The sequence below is a fragment of the Cupressus sempervirens genome, chromosome 6, assembly GCF_028749045.1.
Source record: "Cupressus sempervirens isolate cs-2001-9-10 chromosome 6, ASM2874904v1, whole genome shotgun sequence".
NCBI lineage: Eukaryota > Viridiplantae > Streptophyta > Pinopsida > Cupressales > Cupressaceae > Cupressus > Cupressus sempervirens.
The window spans coordinates 408,321,473-408,347,433 of NC_143123.1; positions in this window are offsets into that span (position 1 = coordinate 408,321,473).

The window sequence follows — 25,961 nt, forward strand, 5'->3', positions numbered from 1 at the left end:
AAGGAATACAATGAAGTAAATTCAATATAAATACCAAAATTAAAAGAGGAAATATTATGAGTTAGTTCACCAAAATATATAATATGAAAATAGGATCACATAAAAGGGACAACTTTACCAAATCACATCAAACATTGGAATACAAAAACTCCCCCCAAAAAAGCATTATTAACAACACTTGGCAAGAAATATGCAAATGCAATATTTGTGCTTTATGAGATTTTATTCCTTAGTTTCTTAATATTGAGAAGGAGAAGAATGATTTTAATATCAAAAAGTATCTCTAAGTACAAATGTATACAATTTAATATAACTAAGAAAAATTACACAAAAGAGAATGACAAATAATTTTAATACATATAAAAAATGAAAAAGAAAAAGTCTAAATAATTTCTTATATCTAAATTCTTGATTGTTTGAGTTTGAATGAATTATAACTATAGATTTGAAACTTGGTGGTTTAAACCTAGCTTCCTACCAAATATAGTATCAAAATATAGGGCACATGACAAAAATAGTTACATGCACTTGGGACATGATGAGAATGGTGACTTATCCTTAGTGTTTTTGAATGAAATTTCTCAAAGATCATTTAACAATGCCTAGTCCAACCACATAAGTTATATAGCTTTTTAGCATGTTTTTCTACATAGAAAAATGGGAAATAAGGTTGGATAAAGGGGGTTTTCCTTTGTCAAACCATTTCTTAGCAATCAACCTTGAAAATGAAAGGAAATTACATAAGAATAATAGAATAAATAATATATTTGAATTGTAAATAACATAATGCTTTGATTATTTAATGCTTCTTTGAATGTGATCACAAATATTAATTCAATAGATTTATCTCCAAAAAAATCCAAAAGGAAATAATGAATATTCTTGCTTGCCACAATGCTTGATGAAGAAAAAAAATTCTTTGAATGATTAATTACCTTGATGCTTGAAGAACTTCATAATGGTCTTGAAGTATGATTTTATTATTATTAACCATGAATTATTTCTAGTAGTAATAGAGATCTCCTTCATTATCAAGTTGAGGAGAGCTAGGGGTTTTAAATATTCAATCCATTATTTTAGAGGATAAAACATAAATAAGATGACCACGAGACTTAATTTTCCACCAAAATATTGACATAGATTGCTAGGCCAAATTTGGGTACTAATCGTTGGGGGCATGTTTCTAATAGAGTAATGTACCATGTATAATGAATACATATTTCGTTTGGGTTCTAGAAATGAGGGTATACGTGAAAAAGAGGAATTGATTAATTCTAAGACCCATATAGATCATCAAGGCCACAAGTAAGGATACAAGGCCTAGGTGATCAAGTGCATTAATATATTTTACAAAAATAGAAGAAGAAACTTATCAATGTTAGAATAATTGATGTTGTGATGGTAGGTGATTTTTAGTGTTGTCACAATATAGTTTGATTGTATGTTGATTAGTTATTGTGTTGTCATTGATGTCAACTATTGAACTAGTGTTCCTGTTATGTTGTTGAGCATAAACATTTTGATAAAGCTATTGCAATATGTTTTAGTAATAATGTTCCTTATGAGTGAATTGAGATGTCACTAAGGGTTTTTTGTATGAATTCTATTGGTGTGCAATCGATAGAATAGTTAATGAAAAGTGATAGGCAATTTGATGAGTTATGTAGAGCGACAGCAAGGGAAAGTAAACAAAACTATTTACATGATATGGCTATGATTACAACTCATTAATGTGATTAGTGTGAATAATATCCATTCACTGAGTAAACACAAAATGATTAAATAGGTTAAAGTGTTTTCTCTTCTTGAGTGACTATAAATAAATTGATGATCAATGATCAATGTTGAGTTGCAATGGATTCAGTTGAGCTAGTCATGATTTGGTGATGTCTCTTCATGATAGGAGGTGATCTTATAGCATTACATTTTTTGACAAAAATACATGATTAATAATTTAGATGAAGCATGTGTTTGGCTAAATATATGTTTGACCTATTGAAACAAAAATATAAGAATACCACCCTACCAAATTAGAGTTGAATATTGCAATTTGTAAACCTATCTCAATATTAGTTCTTATTAACGATAACTATAGCTAGAGAAGGGAAGATATAGATCTCTTCATATTGATGCATCATTTGATATACCTTTGTACTTGTAAGGTTCTATCCTTGTTTGATGAAGTGAAAAGCAAGAGAATCCCCAAATGAGATATCCAAACTCCCAACAAATAACCACACAGCAGAAACACAACAACAAGCAACAATAATGCAAGATCCGATACCAAATCACAACTCTTTATTCATATAATAACTTAGATTACATGCATTATGCCTGACTGTAAGGCCTTTTGGGTTAGGGCCAAATACAAACAACAATTACAATATCAGTTCTACAAGATCCCACAAGATCCAACGTACAATCTCAATCCAAGCTAATCTAGATCAATGATTGGATAAGAACACCAAAAAGAATCTACACTTGTACCCTTGGGTCCACCAAGAAATCCTCTAGTTCTCAAGCCAAAACTACTAGATCTTCAAAGTTTGCATCTACCCTTCATCCTCTTCTCCCAACTAGATGATAATAATGCCTAAAGACTCCGCAAAAACCCCTACTTATACCCAAATAAGACACAAGTCAGCCCAATTCATTACAAATTAAATTAAATCCCTCACATTAAGTATATGTTAAGCCATAAGTTAGCTACAAAACAAATTAAATACCCATACATAAATTAAATGCTAAAAGTTGGCTCACAGACAACTCAATATCAATAGGAACCAAGACCAAGTTGAGGGCTAGAGAAAACCAAACTAAGCATCAGCCAAACCATAGGCAATGCTAACCTCCCAGAGTGTGTCAAACTCCTAGAGAATACTAAGCTCCAAAGAGTATGTCAAGTTCCTAGTGTCTACCAAGCTCCATAGAGTATGCTAAGCTCCAAAGAGTATACCAAGCTCTTAGTGTAAAAAATATGACCAATAACAACCGTGCACCACTCCTTTGGTGATTGAGTCCATAGCTTCAAGAAAAACTACCTCCAACATGAAGGATTACAAGACAACTAGTGATGCTCTTGCACCAAACATCCCAGGTTCAAAATGATGTTCTCAGTAGCTAGAAGAACATCTTCTAGGATTCAACACATAAATCCCAAACTAGTTCTTCACATACATATCCTCCAAGTGCTCAACTTGTATACTCTTTCCCTTGTTCTTCTTCTACATCTTCATATCCATCCTTAGTGTACTATAGGTCTACTTTGCATACTAATCTCTAACCCTCTCAGAATTTACCAACTCAACTTGGCTACCAATACTCAGGTTCCTCCTAGTAAGCTCTTCATTTTGTAAAGGAATTAGGGAATACTTCCTACCACCTTTCTCAATAGTAAACACATTAATGATACAATCATGCACAACCTTGCAATCATACTGCCATGGTTTACTAAGCAACACATGACAACTGTTCATGTCCACAATATCACACAACACTTGAACCTTACATTGCCCAACCTAGAACTCAACAAGGCATTACTCCCTCACTTCCAAAGCATGCTCACCTTGTAACCAGCTAATCCTATAAGGATAAGGATGTCTCACTCTCTTAAAACCAAGTTTTTGAACCATCTCCTCAGCAATAAGGTTATTAGTACTACCACCATCCACAATCACCTTGCAAAATTTACTACTAGACTTACAACAAGTCTTGAAATAACTAGTCTTCTAACAAGAATCTAGTGTCCTCTAACCAACTACTACTTGTTGTGCTATAAAACTCTATCCTTTCTTAGGTTGACTATCTTGGACTACAACCTCATTCACAACAACAACTTTCCTACTATAGTGCCTGCCCCTAGTTCACATTTTTGCTATCATTGACAAACTATTTTAGGCTAGTTTTATGCTTGTTGATTAGTCGCATTGTTTTGAGATTATCAGATATTGTTTTAGATTTAGTTAGTTTATGATGAGATTACTTGGTACTCTATACTTCATGTATGCATCATGATTATTATAGTGTTTTCAGTTATTGATGATGATTAGTTAGATGGATTATCATATGTGTTTTCTTATGGATACTTACCCCATACTACATGTGTATGGTGCACACGTATGTTTTCTCTATGTATGGCATTTCTGATGTGGTTAAGGAAGGGAGTCATAATCACCTACTAGTTGGGATCTACATGATGTACTACTTCCTACCATTACCTATTTAGTTTAGTATATATGTGTTTGTACATGTATGCATTTTATGCAAGTTGTAGGTACCAGGTATTGACTTCCTTGAATTGCCAGGATGAGCATACTCTATTGCACTATCTTAATGGTAAGAGAGGGGAGATAAATTATTGAGTCCAAATCCTAAACCTTTAAGACATTTGTACTAGAAAAATTAGGACAAGTATCTGAGTTGTGTACCTTTCGAATGCATTGAATGATGTTAATTCATGATAATAACCCTTTAGTTTGATCTTGTATGTGTTTTTCTATGATGGGTTTTTGTTTTTTGTTTTATGAGTCTTTGGTGATTTTTCTATTAATTAAGTCAAATTAAATTATTCAATTAATGATTTAATTTAATGGAAAATTATTATGATATTTTAATATTTGATTAAATTTAATTAATTGGAGAATTAATTAAATAAAAAGAATTGAATTTAAAAATAAGTGTTATAAGAATAGTTTTAGAAAGTGATAATATTAATTTAATTTAATAATAATGTATTTAGAGTTCATTTTTAAATAAATGCTAAATACTATTATTATTTAAGTTAATAAATATTTATCAATTAATGTTTCGAAAATAAATTTAGAAGTGAAAAAGATATTAATTTATTAAAAGTTTTAAGATAGCATAAAGTATGCATGAGATTAAAATATAAAAAATTAATTAAAAAGATAAAACAAGTGAATTTAACAAAGATATTTTAATCGCACAATGTGTGCATGATATTAAAATTTAATAAATTAATTAAAAAGAGGAGTCAAGTGAAATTAAATAAAGTTATCTTATAATTTTATAAATGTGGATGGAAAAGATAAAGAAAAGATAAAGAGAAGTTAATTCAGAGTTGAAGTCTGGTGAGAAAAGAGTTCTCTCAGGTGATCACACAATTAGTGCCCCGATTTTAGGAGAGAACTCCATATCACAATTTGAGGGTTCAATTTTGAAGGACCATGAATTTTGAAGGAAAAATAATTTTAGAAGAGAGAAGGTTTTGAGAGGAGAAATTTCTCTTACAATCTTTTCAGGCGTAGTGATTAGCATCAGAGTCCAAGTAGATTCTTGTAATTATTTGCATAGATTATTTACGCTATTTCTTTTCCTTTCTTGTTCATGGCTGTGGATTGGATATCCAAATTTCTCTGTGATGAACTTGTGAATATTTAAATATTTTAAATTATTGAATGCATGTCAACATATTCTGTATATTTGGAAGTTTAAAATATAGTAAAACAAATCTCATTTTGTAGATTTGGAGTCTTAATTTTATTCGAGAAGGGCTTCAAATGATATGGAAAATTTATATTGAAAAGTTGATTTGTTTATTGAATTTTCCCTATCAGAGTTTGGTCATAATTTTGTTTAAAATATATATATTTAAAAATAATTTGAAAGGGGGGGGAGAGGGGGGGGGGGGGGAGGTTTATTGTTTGAATTAAATTTCATTTAATTTAAGCAAAATAACTCTTTTTTCTAATTATAATTTTTTTTTTAATATATTAAAATGGGGAGGCAGGATCATGACCCCCCCCCCCCCCCCCCCCCCACTGTAATGCATGATGACAGCCAACCTGCTGCCGCAAGCCCTGAGCTAACAGGTGGCCACCTTTTCAAACGCTGATAACACTTTAAGAAGGCTACACATGCAACAGGCTAGCAAGCCTTAATAAATGCTATAAAAATGTTTTTAGATTTTATTTTATTTTATTATAGTTTTATTTTAATAAATTTGTAAATTACGTTAAGTTTTTAAAATTACAATTTAAACAATTTTTTATTTATTAATATTTTAAAATAAATTTGTTACTATTAGAATGTTATTATTTATTAAAAAATAATTAAAGCTTAATTTAGTAGTAATTCAATGTTATTTAAAATAGTCATTTTAAAATATTATTATTAATTAATTTAATTAATTATGGTGGTTATAATGAAGTTTAAATTTTATCAAAAATATTATTTTTAATAATACTGATTTAAATATAATGGTAAATTATTTTATTTGATAATCAATTATTATTATTTTAATAATCTAATAAATAATTACCATTTGATTATTTTGGCAAAATTTACTTAAAGTCGAATAGAGGTAATTGCACAAATTATTCAAATGGGTTATTTGTAAGGGTGAAACTTATTTACTTGAAACGTACATACATTAAGCTGGAAACTGAAACTTTACATTTAACTCAACCATGTATTTTCAAAATCAAACCAAACTATGAAACCTACACTCTGTTTCTATGTGTTGTCTACATTTTGGTTTGGGTTTACTAGAGTGTTGACTAGTCTTAAGATGTTGCCAGAGGCTTGGGAGTTCTGTATTTGTGGTGTTATGATGATTTGATCTCGATCCTTCTAAACTCAACCATGGTAATGTGTTGTTATGCTCTATGGTGACTTGTATTTATTGTTCGTAGTTGCTTTCTAGTGTTCTTGTGTGAAGCTGAGGTGAGCGTATGAAATATTTGACTTTGAGTCCTCGATCAATATTTTTGTGATGCTTCCCAGTTGCTCATAGAGAACTGATGTGCTATTGTGAATTATCTTTTGATGCTTTCTAGTCACTTGTATAGGACTAATGTGATTTTATATAATTCTTTGATTTGTGTTTTTATGAGCCTGGCATAGGTAATATATATGTTAAGTTGGGAAGTGGCTTGCCATGGGGTCGAGGCCCAAAGTGGCTACCAAGGTAACTCATTGTAATTAGTTTAATAAGTGATAACATTTCATTAAATGGGTTTAAAATGAATTAACAAGATATTGGTACATAGAAAGTCACTAAGGGGCTAGAGGATTAAAAGACTAGCCAAGTAACCTTAGAGTTGACTCATTAGTATGCCTTGTGATTAAAAAAGGATAATAGTGTTGCATAGGGTCACTAGGGGACCGAAGGATTAAAAGACTCACTGGGTAACCCTAGAGCTGGATTCATGTGATGACACTTGCCCACTAGTAGTATAGATTTCCTATGTGTCTATGTTTGTCTCTAGGTATAGATGTCGATTGTATCTTGGAACCTTTGAGTTAGATTACTTTTAGGGTTTCTTGTACTTAGAGATTACTTTTGATATTTGGATTGATATCCTATTTGGGACTTGAGATTATCTCCTCAGCACAGTGGGAGTGGGCCTTTTTGGATTGCCACACGGTCAGGTGGTAGTGTTTTTTACTCTTATCATTGAGATTTGTCCGTTGTTACCATGGTTGGAGTTTCCTTGTTTACATTTCCTTTCATTCTATCTTTGTATCATTATGATGGATGTTTATATCTTTTATGATAGATGGTTATATCTTTTATGATGGATGGTTTCATTTATGGTATTGTACTTTGTATCATGGATCTGAGGATGATGATGTAATTCTATTTGTATAAATGTATATTCTTCTAGCCTTGCATACCCTGTGACATGTATAGTGGATGATTGAGTATTCCAAATTTTATTTGCCAAGTGGCATTCGGAACAAATGTATATTATTTAAATAGATTTTGGACTTTTAATTATTCTTTCATATGAATGTGGTAATTGTTAGAATTAGTATTAATTAAATTTAAATGTGACTCAATGCCTTGAGATCCTTAAGGAATGTAATCTATTATGTTTTCTTATGTATGATTGTATGTTATTGCTTCTGCTACTTTATGTTTGACATGTATGTTATTCTTTCTTTAAAAAAATGTTTTGCAAACTTAGTAAAACTTTAGGTTAATTCTTTTGGATCCCTTGGCGGAGCATTACACCTACCATGAGGACATTCAAAAGATCTATGCCTTTTTTTACCAGATCTGAAACAATTACCACTAAACCCACCTCCACCTATCCTTCTCTTCTAATCAATAGGTTTTGATTCACCTTCAACACTTAGTTTATCCTTTGCCAAGTTATCCTACTTCACCTTCCCTCTAACATTACCTTGACTTTCATCTACAACTTATCTTTTTCCTTTAGAGCATACTGATACGAATCCTCAACTAAAGAAATCTTCTCTGAGATCCTCTCTTACATAGCATCACTAAGATCATCAATTTCCCTAAGGTCCAATCTTCTTGGAGGCATCTTCCAAAATTTTGCAAACCCAAAGAAATAGATCCACCAATCTAGAAGATCAATCAACTCCACAAGATCAACCTTCTCCAACCCATGATCCTAGTGCAAATTGCCTCAACTTCAACAACCTATTAATTTCTTTGATACCACCCAATGCAATGAAATGTAGGAGAATCCCAAAAGGAGATGTCTAAACCCCCAAAAAATAACCACATAGAAAAGACACAACAACAAGAAATAATAATTCAAGATCTAATACCAAATTATAGCTTTTTATTCATAAAATAACTGAGATTACATTCAATATGCCTAGCTGTAAGGCCTTCTAGGTTAGAGCCAAATACAAAAATCAATTACAATATTAGTTCTATAAGATTCCACAAGATCCAACTTACTTAATCCCAACTAGTCTAGATCCACAACTAGATAAGAACACCAAGAAGAATCTACACTTGTATCCTCAGGTCACCCAAGTAATCCTCTGGATTTCAATTTGTAGCTACTAGCTCTTCAAATTTCACATCTACCCTTCATCCTCTTCTCTTAGCTAGATGATAATAATTCCTAAAGACTCCGCAAAACCCCTACTTATACCCACCTAAGCCACAAGTCAACCCCGTTCCTTAAAAATTAAATTAAATCCCTCACATTAAATATATGTTGAGCCACGAGTTGGCTACAAAAAAAATTAAACACCCATACTTAAATTATATGCCAAAATTCAACTCACAGACAACTCAACGCCAACAAAAACCAAGACCAAGCTAAGGGCCAAAGAAAACCAAGCTGAGCATCAACCAAACCATAAGAAATGTTGAGCTCCCAGAGCCTATTGAGTTCCCAAAGCATGTCGAGCTCTAAAGAGTATGTCAAGCTCCCAGTATCTATTGAGATCCATAGATTATGTTGAGCTCCAAAGAGTATGTCGAGCTCCCAGTGTTGAAACTATGCCCAATAATGATAGAGCATCATTCCTTTGGTGGCCGAGTCCATATCTTCAAGCCAAAATCCCTCCAACATGTAGGTTTGCAAGCCAACTAGAGGTGCTCCTACATCATTTTTTTAAATCCCTCCTATTTTTTCCAAATCCTAAAAAAGTTCTCCAAAATGGATAAGAAGGTAGCATCCCACTTTTTCTTCACAAACCCTATATTAATCAATTTAGACTTGAAAATATTGGACCACATATTAAGGAATTTAAACATGAAACTATTAAATAGGAAGTTTTTGAGTATACACCCCCTCCAAAAGTGAAATTCCTTTATTCATTCAAAAGGGAAACAAGCCTCTAGACACCCTTCTGATGCTTGAAGGAGGGCATTTGATGGGTTATATCATGGTGACCGAGTAATATTATATATAGATAAAAAGTATAGTTAGCACAAATCATAGACCTTAGAGTTTTATTTTTCATATATATATCCATCAACTTACCTTTCAACACTTTTTCAAAACCCAAAAAAAGCCATATCCAAATTTCCAATTCGTTTAAGGGTTCCCACCATTAACTACAACTTAAACAATAAATTTACATGGATTCACATTTGACAAACTAATATGCAAAATTATTTACACATAGAAAAAAATATGAACTCCCTTAAAATATATTTAAAGAAGACCACTTTTTGATAAACACCAATTTCCTTGTAAGGAAAATATAGTTAAGCTTTTAACTCCTCTAAGATATATTTGATCATATACTTCTCTTCTCCTTCCTCCTATAAGAACTCTTACATTCATACCAAGACTTAATCAAAATCATCATGAATAGTAATATTAGTTGTTAATCACATTTTCAAAATTTTAATTTTTTTAATTATTCGTCATGAATTTGTAATTCATATCCAATAGTTTACAAATGTAATATATTCTCATTCTATCAAGTATTGATGAGAAATCAAGATTCCATAACTAATTAGAAGAGTCTGTAGGTCCCCTATGAGAAACCATTTGGAAGACCTTGTATAATTTTCATAATTCTTTAAATAAAAACTTGTCAATGTATCTCAAAGAGAAAAAAAAAAAATCCATTAATTTTACCAATGGAACAAAAGAGTATTTCTACTCAAACAGCTCAACTATAACCATAATCCTATCTAATCTTATATAAAAGAAATATATGTATTGAATTAGGTTTTTATTAAGTATCATTAGGGGTGGGGGTATTACATATCTAATTTATATTGGGTTATGTGCAAGGTCATGGTCAACCAAACTATACTCTTAAGTAGCAATAAAAAATCAAAAAATTAGGGTTATGTCAACTTGACATGCAATTTTATACTTGTTATTAACTCTATATTAAAAAGTTGAGAGAAAAGAATATCTAGAAAATTGAATCTAGTTTCTAAACTACTAGGACTTATCTCAAAAAAATAAAAATTGATTTGTCAAAATTTTGAAGTTTAATGCAATATTACAAAAATTTCATAACAAAAATAAGAAGTAGATGTATGTCTGACCACTTTAATCAAAATCAAATGATAATATTTTTAAATAATATTCTAGATATAAGTAGTAGACTCATGCCTAGATGTGACACATATTTTTGAGTATTTTTATTATGAATAAATAATTAATAATTAATTTTTGACTTTAGTATTTTTGGAAATAAAAAACTCTCGTGTTTGACCACCTTAACTAATTCAAAATTCTCAAAAATTTAATTTTTCATTTTCTTTTCCCTTATAGTAGAAGAAACATAGAATGTGATCCATCTTTTGAATTTAAAAAATGTTGTACAATTTGAAAGTTATAGTTATTTTTCAAGTAGTGTGTCAGTTAGCACTTTATACATAAATCTATTAGAAAATAAGTAATAATTACTTACTAAACTCATAATTTGACAAACCTTACATTTATGGAAAGATAAGAACATTCTTATGAAACCTTTTTCATTTCATCAAATTTTGGTGAAAAAAAATCATCAACTACATGTTTGAAGTAAAAATCACATAAAAATAGGCCAAAAACACATTTTAAGGATTTTTTGAAGTTAAGCATATAGGATTGGTATCAAAAGATGTAGTAGACCTTATAAAGATATTAATTATTTTCATTTAGTATCAGGGTGGGTGAGAAAAATGTTGGAATAGATTTTGAAATGCTTTGAGATATTTTAGAACTACATATTTTTCAGATTGCCACTTTTTGGCACACCATGATCCTCCACATACCCATTGGTGAACATATATCTAGGCGTTCCCACAATAATGGGTGCCATTTTTGTAGCACGAAGAAATTCTAATTTTTTTAAAAAAATGACAATTCCCATTTTTCATATGTTCACACGAACATATCTATTATGTTCCCATGAATGTATATGTTTAAAAGATGTTATGTTCGCGTGAACATGTCATTCAATTATGTTTGCACAGACATATTTTTACGGTGACTTGGGATTTAAAACCCCTATTTTTTTCTTTTACTATTCATTTTTACGGTGTGTAGATTTGTTTTGGATGTTGGAGCAAATGTATTAGAGTCTTGAGTGAGTTGTGTCATTTTGTGTCATTTTCTTCCAAATGTTGGTTGTTGCGCTATTTGGGGTATGTTCATATGTCATTATTTGAATGTTTTAAATATTTTTAATGTTGTCAAAGAGTGTTTTATGCTTATTTTCAATGTCTTTTATGTTTTCAAAGAATATTTTGTACTTGAATAATTTGAATATTATAATTTCATTATTTGAATTTGTTTTATGTTTTTTATGCTTATTAATGTTAGTTTTAATTATATTAATTTTTTGTTTATAATTTTTTGGTATATGTTAGTTATATATTAGTCTCATTATAAATACATTAAAAAATACTAGAAAATATATTAGACATTATTAAAAACCCATTATAATAGAATATTAGAAAAATGTTGATTTAACATTAGGAAACAAATTTAGAAAAAAAAAAGTTTTAAATTAGATAAATACTAGAAAATATTAGAAAAACATTTAAAAAACCGAATAGTCTATAATATTAGAAAAACATTAGAAAATATTTAAAAATGTTGATCTAGAATATTAGAAAAATATTAGTATAACATTACAAAAAAATTTTAGAAAAATATTACTCTTATAATATTCAAAAAATATTATTCTAGAAAATTAGAAAATATTTTCAAAAATTATTATAGAGTATTAGAAAATATTAAAAATATATTGTACAAGATACTAAAAAACCAATAGTCTAGAATATTAGAAAAACATTAAAAAATATTACAAATTTTTTTAATCTAGAATGTTACAAAAATATTAGTATAACATTAAGAAATAAATTTAGAAAAATATTATTCTTATTAGAAAATTATTAGAAAAAACATTAGAAAATATTAGAAAAAAATAGAAAAATATTAGAAAATATTTTTAAAAATATTAGTCTAGAGAAAATAAGAAAATATTAGAAAAAATATATTATAAAATATTAACATTAAAAAATAAATTTATAAAATATTACTATTAAATTAGAGAAATATTAGAAAAACATTAAAAGAAATCAATAGGAAAAATTAGAAAAATATTAGAAAATATTTTAAAAACAATACTCTAGAATATTAGAAAATATTAGAAAAACATAATAACATATTAAATAAAACATTATGAACTAGAATATTAGAAAACTATTAATTTAAGATTAGGAAATAAATTTAGAAAAAAAATGTATTTAACATTAGAAAACGGATAATAATACATGTTAAAAACTCTAACCCTAACCCTATATATAGTTTCCTTGTTGTAATCTTAACCCTAACCCTAAGCCAACCCCTAACTCTAACTCTAACTGAAATCCTAATTGTAATCTGACCCTAACCATAATCTTACCCTAACTCAAACTCAAACCCTAATCTAATCCTAACTCTAATTCTAATTCTTAACCTGCACCCTAAGCCAAACCCTAACTCTAAATAACTCAAACTCAAACTTAAACCCTAATCAACCCTAACTAAGACCCTATTCTGACCCTACACCTAACTTAAACTCAAACCCTAATCTAACCCTAACTCAAACTCAAACCCTAATTATAAAGTTATAATTACATAATAATAGCCCTAATTTCCTAACCCAAACTTTAACTATATGTACTATTATTGTTAACCCTAGAACTCTAATTTTAATTCTTAACCCTAACCGTAAGCCAAACACTAACTCTAACTAACTATATCTCAAACTCAAGTCCTAACTCAAACCCTAATCTAACCCTAGAACTATAACCCTAATCTAAGCCTAACCCTAATCTAATCCTAACTGAAACTCAAACCTTAATCTAACCCTAACTCAATCTCTAACCCTAATCTAACCCTAACTCAAACTCAAACCCTAACCTAACCCTAACCCTAACTCAAACTCTAACCCTAATCTAATCCTAACTCAAACTCAAAACCTAATCTAACCCTAACCCTAACTCAAACCCTAATTATAAAGTTGTAATTATGTAATAATAACCCTAATTTGCTAACCCAAACTTTAACCCAAACTCTAACTCAAACCCTAATCTAACCCTAACTTAAACTCAAACCCTAATGTCTAACGCTAACTCAAACTCTAACACTAATCTAACCCTAACTTGAAAACTCTAACCCTAATCTAAGCCTAACTCAAACTCAAACCCTAATATAACCCTAACTCAAACTTTAACCCTATTCTAACCTAACTCAAACTCAAACCCTAATCTAACCCTAACCTTAACTCAAACCCTAGAATTGTAACCCTAATCTAATTGTAACTGTAACTCAAATCCTAATCTAACCCTAATCTAACCCTAACCCTACCTCTAATTCTATCCCTAACCCTAACTCTAATTATAACTCAAACTCAAACCCTAACTAGATAACCCTTTAATTCTAGAACACTAACCCTAACCCTAATCCTAACTATATCTCTAATTGTAACCCTAGTAACATAATCCTATCTCTAATTCCACCCCTAACCCTAACCCTAAGCCTAGATCACCTTATATGTTTAACCTAGGTAGTTTTGTAATCCTAATTATAAAGTTGTAATTACATAACCCTAATTTGCTAATCAAAACTTTAACTATACCCCTATTGTTAACCGTAGATCTCTAATTTTAATTCGTAACCCTCACCCTGAGCCAAACCCTAACTCTAACTAACTCAAATTCAAACTCAAAACCTAACTCTAACCCTAGTCAAACCTTAATTGAAACTCTAATCTAACCCTAACTCAAAATCAAACCCTAATCTAATCCTAACTCAAAGTCAAATCTAATTTGCTAACTGAAACTTTAGTTAGATGTACCCCTATTATTAACCCTAGAACTCTAATTCTAATTTTTAACCCTGACCCTAAGCCAAACCCTAACTCTAACTAACTATAACTCAAACTCAAATCCTAATCTAATCTTAGAATTGTAACCCTAATATAACCCTAACCCTAACTCAACGCTAATATAATCCTAACTAAAAACTCATACCCTGATAGATCTAACCTTGACTCAAAATCTAACCCTAATCAAACCCTAACTCAAACTCAAACCCTAATCTAAAACTAATCCTAACTAAAACCCTAATCTAACCCTAAAACCATAACCCTAATCTAATCGTAACCCTTTAACTCAAACTCTAATCTAACACTAACCCTAACCAAAACCCTAATCTAACCTTAGAACTATAACCCTAGAAACCTAACCCTAACCCTAACTCAAACCTTAATCAAATCCTAATTCAAACTCAAACCCTAATTTCTAACCCTAACTCAAACTCTAACCCTAATCTAACCCTAACTTGAAAACTCTAACCATAATCTAACCCTAACTCAAACTCTAACTCTAATATAACCCTAACTCAAACTTTAACTCTAATCTAACCCTAACTCAAACTCAAACCCTAATCTAAGCCTAACCCTAACCCTAGTTCACCCTATATATAACCCAGGTAGTTCTATAGTTCACTAATTTTAAAGTTATAATTATATAATAATAACCCTAATTTGCTAACCCAAAATTCAACTCAAAGTCAAACTTAAACCCTAACTCTTACCCTAACTTTAACTCTCGTGTATGATATATTGATGTGTAGATTAGATGATGTACAATTACATATCTTTTAAATAAAAATTTGTGTACTAGACTACATGCATGTATATGTGTATTTACAATATATATTTGCTCTATCATTGTAGATATGACTTCACACAATCAACTTGCTCATCAGCCCGAGGGTGGTGAGGCTTCTACCATGACTCCTCCTACTATAGCTCCTATGACTACTCCTACTCTAGCTCGTGGTGTAGTTCATGGTTTTTCTCATGGTGACACTCATGGTAGGGCTCATGGTGTGGCTTGTGGCATAGGGCTCATGCTACAACTCATGATGGGGCTTGTGGTGGGGCTCGTACTGTGGCTCCTAGTATGGCTCCTATTGTAGCTCTTGGTGTGGCTCTTGGTGTAGCTCCTGCTGTATGTCCTGGTGTGGCTCCTAGCATGGCTCTTGCTGGAGATCCTGATGCAACTCCTGGTGTGGCTCCTGTTTGAGGTCCTAGTGTGGCACCTCCATGCATTGATATTGATTATTTGCATTTGCAGAGTAGGAGGTTATTAGATTAAAGTAGTCTATATTGTCCTCCAATGAGGGTTTATATAGAGACATATGTGCAACCATATGTAGGAGTTTATAAGATCTCACTGCTAGATTTAAAGAACATCATTCATTTACCCCTAATGTATTTGTTGCCATATCTAGGGAGCTTAAAGCTGAGATTTTGGGAGATGCATCTTTTGATGACGTCAAGAGGTTGGCCTCCAAAGATGTCATCAAACTAGATTTATTTCCATCATACGAGGGTACCTAGGGTAGAGTGAGGGGCTATCGAGTGATACATTGCAGAGATCTTGTTGTTGCCAGTATGGTCTATCTTTATTTTTTATCCATGCATGGTCATTATCCTAATAATTATTAGACACCTGTTTATTTTGCATAGTAGTTATATGCTAAATTTCACATGTGTCAATGTCAACTACTTAGATATTCTAGATTATTGTAGAAAAGGGCATGGTTAGATTATAGATCATGACTAGTATTGTAGTGCACAATATTTGCCACCTCTAGATGTCAGATAGTTCATTGGACAGAGAGTTCCTCGAGTGACTCTAGCAGTAGATCCTATTGTCAATAGAGTTGTCATTACTTCCCAAAGGGAAGCAATTGACAGTATTGGACACATTGCATTTGTGGATGCTAGTATAACATCTAACTGTCTTGGTCACTATATTCACACATGAAGGAGTCATCCATGTTGAGCATCTTTAGAGGCATCGAGTAGCACTTCAAGAACCTCCCCTGATGAGGCATATAGAGTTACTAGACTACCAATACCAAGTGATATTCATTCTCTTTGTGGATAGCACACACATATGGATCTAGCGCTATAATTTTTGGAGGACCTGTGCTAGTGTATTAGTTATATTTCTGATATACATGGGATATTAGTTCACTCAATGATGGAAACCACTAGATTGCATCAAAGCCCCATAATTCTACAGGAACAAACCACACTAGTGAAAGTTGCCAAACAACATAGCTCATAACATTATGCACCAGGCTCTTAACACTTTACAGATGGCTCAGGCATACAAGTTGGAGATGTTAGGATCACAACTAAGGGCCTTGATGATTTTGGTGATTAGTTACGAGGGCTATATGAGATTGATACTACTAAGAGCATGGAATTTTCATTGTACATGGACATGTTATTTTGACCCAACACTGATTCTACACCATTACCTAGCCAAGTACACACACCACTTCACTCATCATTACTAGAATGTGGAGATTGTAGCATTGAGGGTGCTTTAGGAGATTGTAGTGTTGAGGGTGGTTCAGTAGGTGTTGGAGTTTCAAGAGATGATGTTGATCTATTAGGATGTGATGTTGACACTAGAGGTGCATCGATAGATGATACAATGGAATCTGATGATCATCCTCTAGCTCTTGAGACCTAGGTACACATATAATATATATTTTTAAAAATATATGAAATTAAAAAATAGTTTAGATAGATATTAAAAAGTTCTAATAAATCATATAAGCACAAGTCACTGAGCACATTATTACATATAGTGTTGGGTTAGGGCATGTACACCAGAGATATGATTCTACTGAGACAACCAATAGTGCTCAAGTACAAGTTTTAAATAGTTTGTAAAGTTATTTATATTTCAAACTATATGCACTCATATTCATGTACACATGTGTGTGTGTGTGTGTGTGTGTGTGTGTGTGTGTGTATGCTTAGATAGTTCTAGAATTTATATATATTTGTAGGGCTTAGTTGTTGTGCCTCAACCATAGGATATACAGGAGACTTGATCAGAGAGTCATTCCGTTTGTATGCGTCTTTAGGGGTCCCTCTAGTAGTACTAGATTTATATATATTTTGATGCATTTATATATTAAAGACTTTGTCTACATGTTTACCTATTCTGGAGACTTACATACATGTGTATTTTAGTATCTTGATGACATGTACATTTCACTATTTATTTGACTATTTAGTACTTTAGTAGTTGGATGACATGCAAATGACTATTTATATTTTACGTATACATGTTTATTTGAGACTTACAATTTGCATACATGCATTTCAATATAGATATTAGATCTAGATGTTCATTCTTGAGATGTATGTATGTCTGTATTTTTGTATTTTAGTAGAACATTCTTCATGAATTAGATTATAGATTTTAAACTTTAGATTTGTTTATGATGATTATAAAATAATCAAATTAACTTCTCTTTACATACTTCAATAGTTAATATGAAGAATTTTCAAATTGATCTATGAACCCAATTTATAATTTAGAAAAAATAATAATAATATAGGACATTTGAATTGAATTCATTACTTGTTTTCTTTAATTACATCTAATTAGTGTTGTATTGTTATCATCACTAGCTTATGTTTAAAATGTGTGCCCATTTTATCTAAGCGATTGAATTATTTTTCATGCCAAATATATTAATATAGGTGCTTAAAACTACTAAATTAACCCAAATGGATTAGATTATAGATTTAAATCATTATTTTTATTTGTAATCACTATAAAATAATCAATAATTAGTAGGACTAAAGGTACATATTTATTTTATGTGGATAAAAATATGCTAGTAGGTAAGCCAATACATTATTTTCAAAAATTTTACAAAATATAATATTATTAAAATGTATACATTTAAAGGTTCTAAAATTTGATATATCAAAGCAAACAACTTTAAATTAATTCAAATTATTATAAAATAAATCTTATGAAAAACTAACGTCTATTTAAGATAATATTATTAAATTAATATAGCATTCATCCCTTCTAATTGTTAAATCAATGAGTAGGACTAAAGATACATATTTGTTTTATGTGGATAAAAATATGATAGCAGGTAAGCCAATACATTACTTTAATTTTTTTTTACAATAATATTCTTAAAAACCTTCATCCATGGTAATTAATATTATTAAATTGTATACATTTAAAGGTCTTGAAATTTGATATACAAAGGCAAACAACTTAAATTAATTCAAATTACTATAAAATAAATCTTAAGAAGATTTAATATCTATTTAAGATAATATTATTAAATTAATATAGCATTCATCCTACTAATTGTTAAATCAATTAGTAGGACTAAAGATACATATTTGTTTTATGTGGATAAAAATATTCTAGTAGGTAAGCCAATACATAATTTAAAAAGACTTTTACAAAATATAATATTCTTAAAAACCTTCATCCATGGTAATTAATATTATTAAAATGTATACATTTGAAGGTCCTAAAATTTGATATATCAAGGCAAACAATTTCAAATTAATTCAAATTATTATAAAATCAATCTTAAAACGAGCCAATATCTATTTCAGATAATATTATTAAATTAATATAGCATTCATCTCTTCTAATTGTCTACATTTAAAGGTACTAAAATTTGATTTAAATTAAATTATACCATCTCAAAGCCTAGTTCAACCATGATGTACACTTATAACATGTGATATCTTCTCATGATCTTCTTTGTAAGGTCTCCACTTGCAACATGCATGCTTAAATTTGACTAGATATAGACAAAGCCCGGTAGCAACAACTAGGTGGTTGTATTGTAAAACCTTGTTGTTAGGTTGATAATCAACAAAGTGTATTCCATGTTGGACTATTTTGTCTTTCTTCAAATATGTTCCCTATATCAAAATAGAACTTGCACCACAAATTTAAATATTTTAAATTTTGATAGATATAAAGTTACCTATATGTGTGTGTGTGTGTGTGTGTGTGTGTGTGTGTGTGTGTGTGTGTGTGCACGTGCACATGTGTGTATAATACCTATGGGGAATGAAATTTCATCACTTTCTTCAAGATCATATTACTTTTTCCTTTTTGCAATACATTGCAATAAATAATATCTGACATCTTTATGATTTCTAAGCTCAACAATCACTGCAAAGACATCTTCTATAGAAAAATTATGCATACGTGTACAATATATAAGATAGTTCATTGATAATTAAATATCAAGTTCAAATTAATTGGCAAGTTGAGATTAATTTTTATGATACTTACCCACTTTTACCAATCCAAAGATGTGATTATAATCATCAGAAATCAATGGAATATTATCAAAATTTACATCATCTTTATCAGTATTGGTAACATCAAGTGGTACTAAGATCCATGCACCTGTATATTCATGTGTTTGATTGATGCATTCTTTATAGTCTTCATCAATTCAATTTTCACAAAAACATGAGTATTCTCTTGTCTTCAATGTCCAATTGCAATTATCTGTACTCATGATTGAATGTAAGGAACGTGTCTTTTCTATCCTCTTGCAACCATGCATTTTATTTTCTATTAAAACTTGAACGTTTATTACAAAAACATAAACTTGAAGTAAATTTAAACTTCAATGAATCAAGATAAATTTTAAAACTTAATTGAATAAAATTTAAACAAATGTACACATCCATACCTATTATCTCCCAAAAGACTCTATATGGTTCCTTTTGACTCGTTCTTGATGATGTCCCAACCTCATCTAGTGTAAAATGTGTCTTACACCATTCAAGAAAATCATGCACATTATTTATATGAACTCCCTTATAATTCATTTGATACTTTCCCAGAGCACATTTGATGTAAGCTCCAACACCATCATGCTCACCTTTTCCATGCCCACTCTTGAAGAAACTGCATATGTGTTTTATATTCTCATTATGATGATATCTACATAATTCATAAAATGGTCTCGATGATTTGAACTATGGCACACCCATAAGACCAAACGTAATATGTATCAACATTTATGTCTCTTTTCTTCAAATAAGAAAAAAATATATTGAAGCAATGTTCTACATAGTGACTGTCATGTTCTTTATCATCACTTATATAAAAGTGATATTCCTTTTTAATGGCTCATGCCTCAAGAGTACTTTAAACACCATCCAAATCTAGCTATGCATGTCTATAAACAACATGTACCATAATAGTGACTTGCTTAGAAAAGAAATAATTTGATTGAATTTCTTTCTTACAAACAAAGGAATAGTTCCCTACAAAATCAATGATTGATACAATAGTTCCAAGTGGGAAATTATGTCTCAAATTTTGAAATTGTTGTGCTTGCCACTTTGCAAAAAATGCATGACAAATATAAGGTTGAATCAATTTCTTAAATATGTTCATAAATGTTACTAGAGATACTTCAAATTGTCCCAAATGTTATATTAATTCATTTAATATTTTCTTTGACATTATAATTAATTATATTTGTCATATTCTTCTACTTATTTAATTAAATTTATTTAATTTAAATACTTTCTCTCTAATATATTAAATTCATTTATTGCATAGTGCTCCATAAATCCCCTTTTAAATAAATTCTATTTTTTAAAAATTCCCTCCACTTTATTAAATTCTCTAATCCTATAATTAAGTTAAATCCTATTTAATTTAATCATAATCACATCCTAAACTAGTCTATACTCATCACCCTCATCCTTCTAAGCCTATCCATTAATTAATCCCACTTTATTATTCTAAACCTCTTTTAATCACCTCTTTAGCAACTAATGGTTGCTCACACATGTGTGAGAAACACAAGGCTCAAGGAGCCTCCTCTCATTAAACTCTTCGAAAAGGTACTCTTACACTTTTCTCCCCCACTCCTTTTCCCAAGGTTGCTCACACATGTGTGAGCACACCTTCAGCCTCTCAAGCATAAAGGCTATTTTTTACTTTTGCATTGCTTGTCCTTTTTCCTATCTGTCTCCTTTGTGGCAACTATGTGGATGCCACATAGATGCCACCTCCCCAAGGCCTCTCTCAAACATATAAATAGAGCCCTTGTCTCAAGAATTTGACATCTCTCTCATTTTCATTGTTATCATGCTAGTTTAGAGTTAGAGCTTTCTATAGATTTTAGTATTTTTATGCATCTATTACTAACCTTTGGTAGTTGCTAGATTTCATATCATATGCATTGATAATCTAGTTCTCTTTCTTTCCTTCATCTTCATTTCCTAGAATGTTTTAAGAATAGCTTCTTCCATAGCCTCCTTTTGAAGCATTTCTCACTCATCTAGCTTAGATTCATATCATATTTACATACTTTCATAAACAAGGGATTCATTCATAGTTGTATTTGGGAGAGAACATCTACATCCCTCACATTTAAGCACACCAACAAGACCTCTTATGGGTGTCCTTATTGAGTTGTTTTGAGGTTGTGTGAGGACTCTTATTTGTCGGTTGCATTAGTTTTAAAATATAATATTGGTTAGTAGTTTTCTTGATTTTGATATTATGATATGCACATGCTACTAATATTTTATTGTTTATGTGTGCTCTTGACAGATTATATTTTTATGCATAATAAATAGACACAAGAAGGAAAAGGGAAAGAGAAAAGGCTTAAAAGAAGGCCTTGCATGACTTGTTGGGAAGATTGGAATGAAATGGGGTGAATTGGGTAATGATTAATCTAAACACAACTGAATCCCATGAATTCATGTAATTAGCTGCATTTAGATTAATCATTATCCAATTCACCTCGCTTCATTCCAATCTTAGCAACAGGTCATGCGAGGCCTTCTTTTAAGCCTTTTCTCTTTCCTTTTTCCTTCCTATGTCTATTTTTGAGAAAATTGGGCAAAATATATTCCTTTTTCATCGTACTTCCTTAAGGGGCACCCTTCTCTCCTTTTGTCACTATGACACAACTCTTAGGACTCCTATCCTTTTTGGGGCAACCTATAATTTCTTTTCTTTGATATAATGTCATTTTGACATCACATCAAAGAGGGGTAAAATGTAGACGCTTAAACATCCCAAATGCTATATTAATTCATTTAATATTTTCTTTGACATTATAATTATTTATTTATTTTAAATTAATTATATTCGTCATATTATTCTACTTATTTAATTAAATTTATTTAATTAAATAAGTTCATTTCCCTAATGTATTTAAATTTAATTTAAATACTTCCCCTCTAATGTATTAAATTCAATTAATTCATAGTGCTCCATAAATCCTCTTTTAAATAAATTCTAATTTATTTAATTCCCTCTACTTTATTAAATTCTCTAATCCTACGATTAAGTTAAATCTTATTTAATTTAATCCTAATCCCATCCTAAAACCTAGTCTACACCCATCATCATCATCCTTCTAAGCCTGTCCATTAATTAATCCCATTTTATTATCCTAAAGCTCTTTTAATCTCCTCTTTAGCAACTAAATGCTTGCTCACACATGTGTGAGAAACATAAGGCTCAAGGAGTCTCCTCTCATTAAACTCTCTAAAGAGGTACTCTTACACCTTTGTCCCCCACTCCTTTCCCCAAGGTTGCTCACCCATGTGTGAGCACACCTTGAGCATCTCAACCATAAAGGCTCTTTTTTACTTTTGCATGGCTTTTCTTTTGGCCCATGTGTCTCCTTTGTGGCACCTATGTGGATGCCACATAGATGCCACCTCCCCAAGGCATCTCTCAAACTTATAAATAGAGCCCTTGTCTCATGCATTTGACATCTCCCTCATTTGCATTGTTATCATACTAGTTTAAAGTTAGAGCTTTCTACATATTTTAGTATTTTTATGCATCTATTACTAACCTTTGGTAGTTGCTAGATTTCATATCATTTGCATTGATAATCCAATTCTCTTTCTTGCATTCATCTTCATTTCATAGAATATTTTAAGAGTAGCTTCTTCCATAGCCTCCTCTTGAAGCATTTCTCACTCATCTAGCTTAGATTCATATCATATTTGTATACTTTCATAATCAAGGAATTCATTCATAGTTGTGTTTGGGAGAGCACATCTACATCCCTCACACTTAAGCACACCAACAAGACCTCTTATGGGTGCCCTTGAGCTATTTGGAGGTTGTGTGAGGACTCTTGTTTGTTAGTTGCATTAGTTTTAAAACACAATATTAGTTAGTAGTTTTCTTGATTTTGATATTATGATATGCACATGCTACTAAAATTTTATTGTTTACGTGTGCTCCTGATAGATTAGATTTTTATGCATTAAAAATAGACACATGAAGGAAAAGCAAAAGAGAAAAGTCTTAAAAGAAGGCCTTGCATGACTTGTTGGTAAGATTGGAATGAAGTGGGGTGAATTGGATAATAATTAATCTAGACACAACTGAATCCCATGAATTCATGTAATTATATTCATTTAGATTAATCATTATCCAATTCACCTCATTTCATTCCAATCTTACCAATAGGTCATGCAAGGCCTTCTTTTAAGCCTTATCTCTTTCATTTTCCTTCTTATGTTTGTTTTTGAGAAAATTGGGCAAAATATATTCCTTTTTCATCCTATTTCCTCGAGGGGCACCCTCCTCTCCTTTTGTCACTATGTCACAACTCCTATGATTCCTATCCTCTTTGGGGCAACCTATAATTTCTTTTCTTTGATATAATCTCATTTGGACATCACATCAAAGAGGGGCAAAATGTAGATGCTTAAACATCATAAATACTATATTAATTCATTTAATATTTCCTTTGACATTATAATTAATTAACTATTTTAAATTAATTATATTTTTCATATTATTCTACTTATTTAGTTAAATTCATTTAATTAAATAAGTTCATTTCCCTAATGTATTTAAATTTAATTTAAATACTTCCCCTCTAATTTATTAAATTAATTTAATGCATAGTGCTCCATAAATCATGTTTTAAATAAATTCTAATAAATATTTAATTCCCTCCACTTTATTAAATTCTCTAATCCTATGATTAAGTCAAATCCTATTTAATTTAATCCTAATCCTATCCTAAAACCTAGCCTACACCCATCATCCTCAACCTTCTAAGCCTATCCATTAATTAATCCCATTTTATTATCCTAAAGCTCTTTTCATCACCTCTTTAGCAACTAAATGGTTGCTCACACATGTGTGAGCAACACAAGGCTCAAGGAGTCTCCTCTCATTAAACTTTCTAAAAAGGTACTCTTACACCTTTGTCCTCCACTCGTTTCCCCAAGGTTGCTGACACGTGTGAGCACACCTTGAGCCTCTCAACCATAAAGGCTCTTTTTAACTTTTGCATGGCTTGTCCTTTAGCCAATGTGTCTCCCTTGTGGCACCTATGTGGATGCCACATAGATGCCACCTCTCCAAGGTCTCTCTCAAACTTATAAATAGAGCCCTTGTCTCATGCATTTGACATCTCCCTCAATTGCATTGTTATCATGCTAGTTTGGAGTTAGAGCTTTCTAGAGATTTTAGTATTTTTATGCATTTGTTGCTAACCTTTAGTAGTTGCTAGATTTCATATCATTTGCATTGATAATCTAGTTTACTTTCTTACTTTCATCTCCATTTCCTAGAATGTTTAAGAATGCCTTCTTCCATAGCCTCCTCTTGAAGCATTCCTCACTCATCTAGCTTAGATTCTTATCATATTGGCATACTTTCATCATCAAGGGATTCATTCATAGTTGTGTTTGAGAAAGCACATCTATATCCCTCACACTTAAGTACACCAACAAGGCCTCTTACGGGAACCCTTGTTGAGTTTCTTTGAGGTTGTGTGAGGACTCTTGTTTGTCAGTTGTATTAGTTTTAAAACACAATACTAGTTAGTAGTTTTCTTGATTTTGATATTAATGGTATGCACATGTTACTAATATTTTATTGTTTATGCATACTCCTGAAAAAATAGGTTTTCACACATACAATTATAATAGGTAACTCCTCTTCAACATATTCCAACCTATTAGTCTCTTTACCCAACTTTGTTTCATTCTTCACATACTTGTAACTTTTGCAATTTACTTTTTTTGTTACATCGATATTTTCAATTTTGTAAAGAAATAGAGCCAATTCACTACATGATTCACATATGCCTTTAATACAATTTATTTGACCATCTAGATCATCTATTTTATCACATAAAATAAAACATATAAACTCACTTTGCCTACTAGGAGGAGCAACGTGAAAATGATATGTGCCTTCTACAAACTTTTGAAATACCTGATAGTGGAAATCAAACTCAATATGATGACGATAAGAACATGTTTCAAACAATTTTCTTGACCTCACAAAGTATGGCTTCAATCTTTCAATCAACATTTGCCCTATTCTTACATTAGGATGTTCATTACAAAATGACACATATAACTCATGTTGTGTTGTGTCCAAC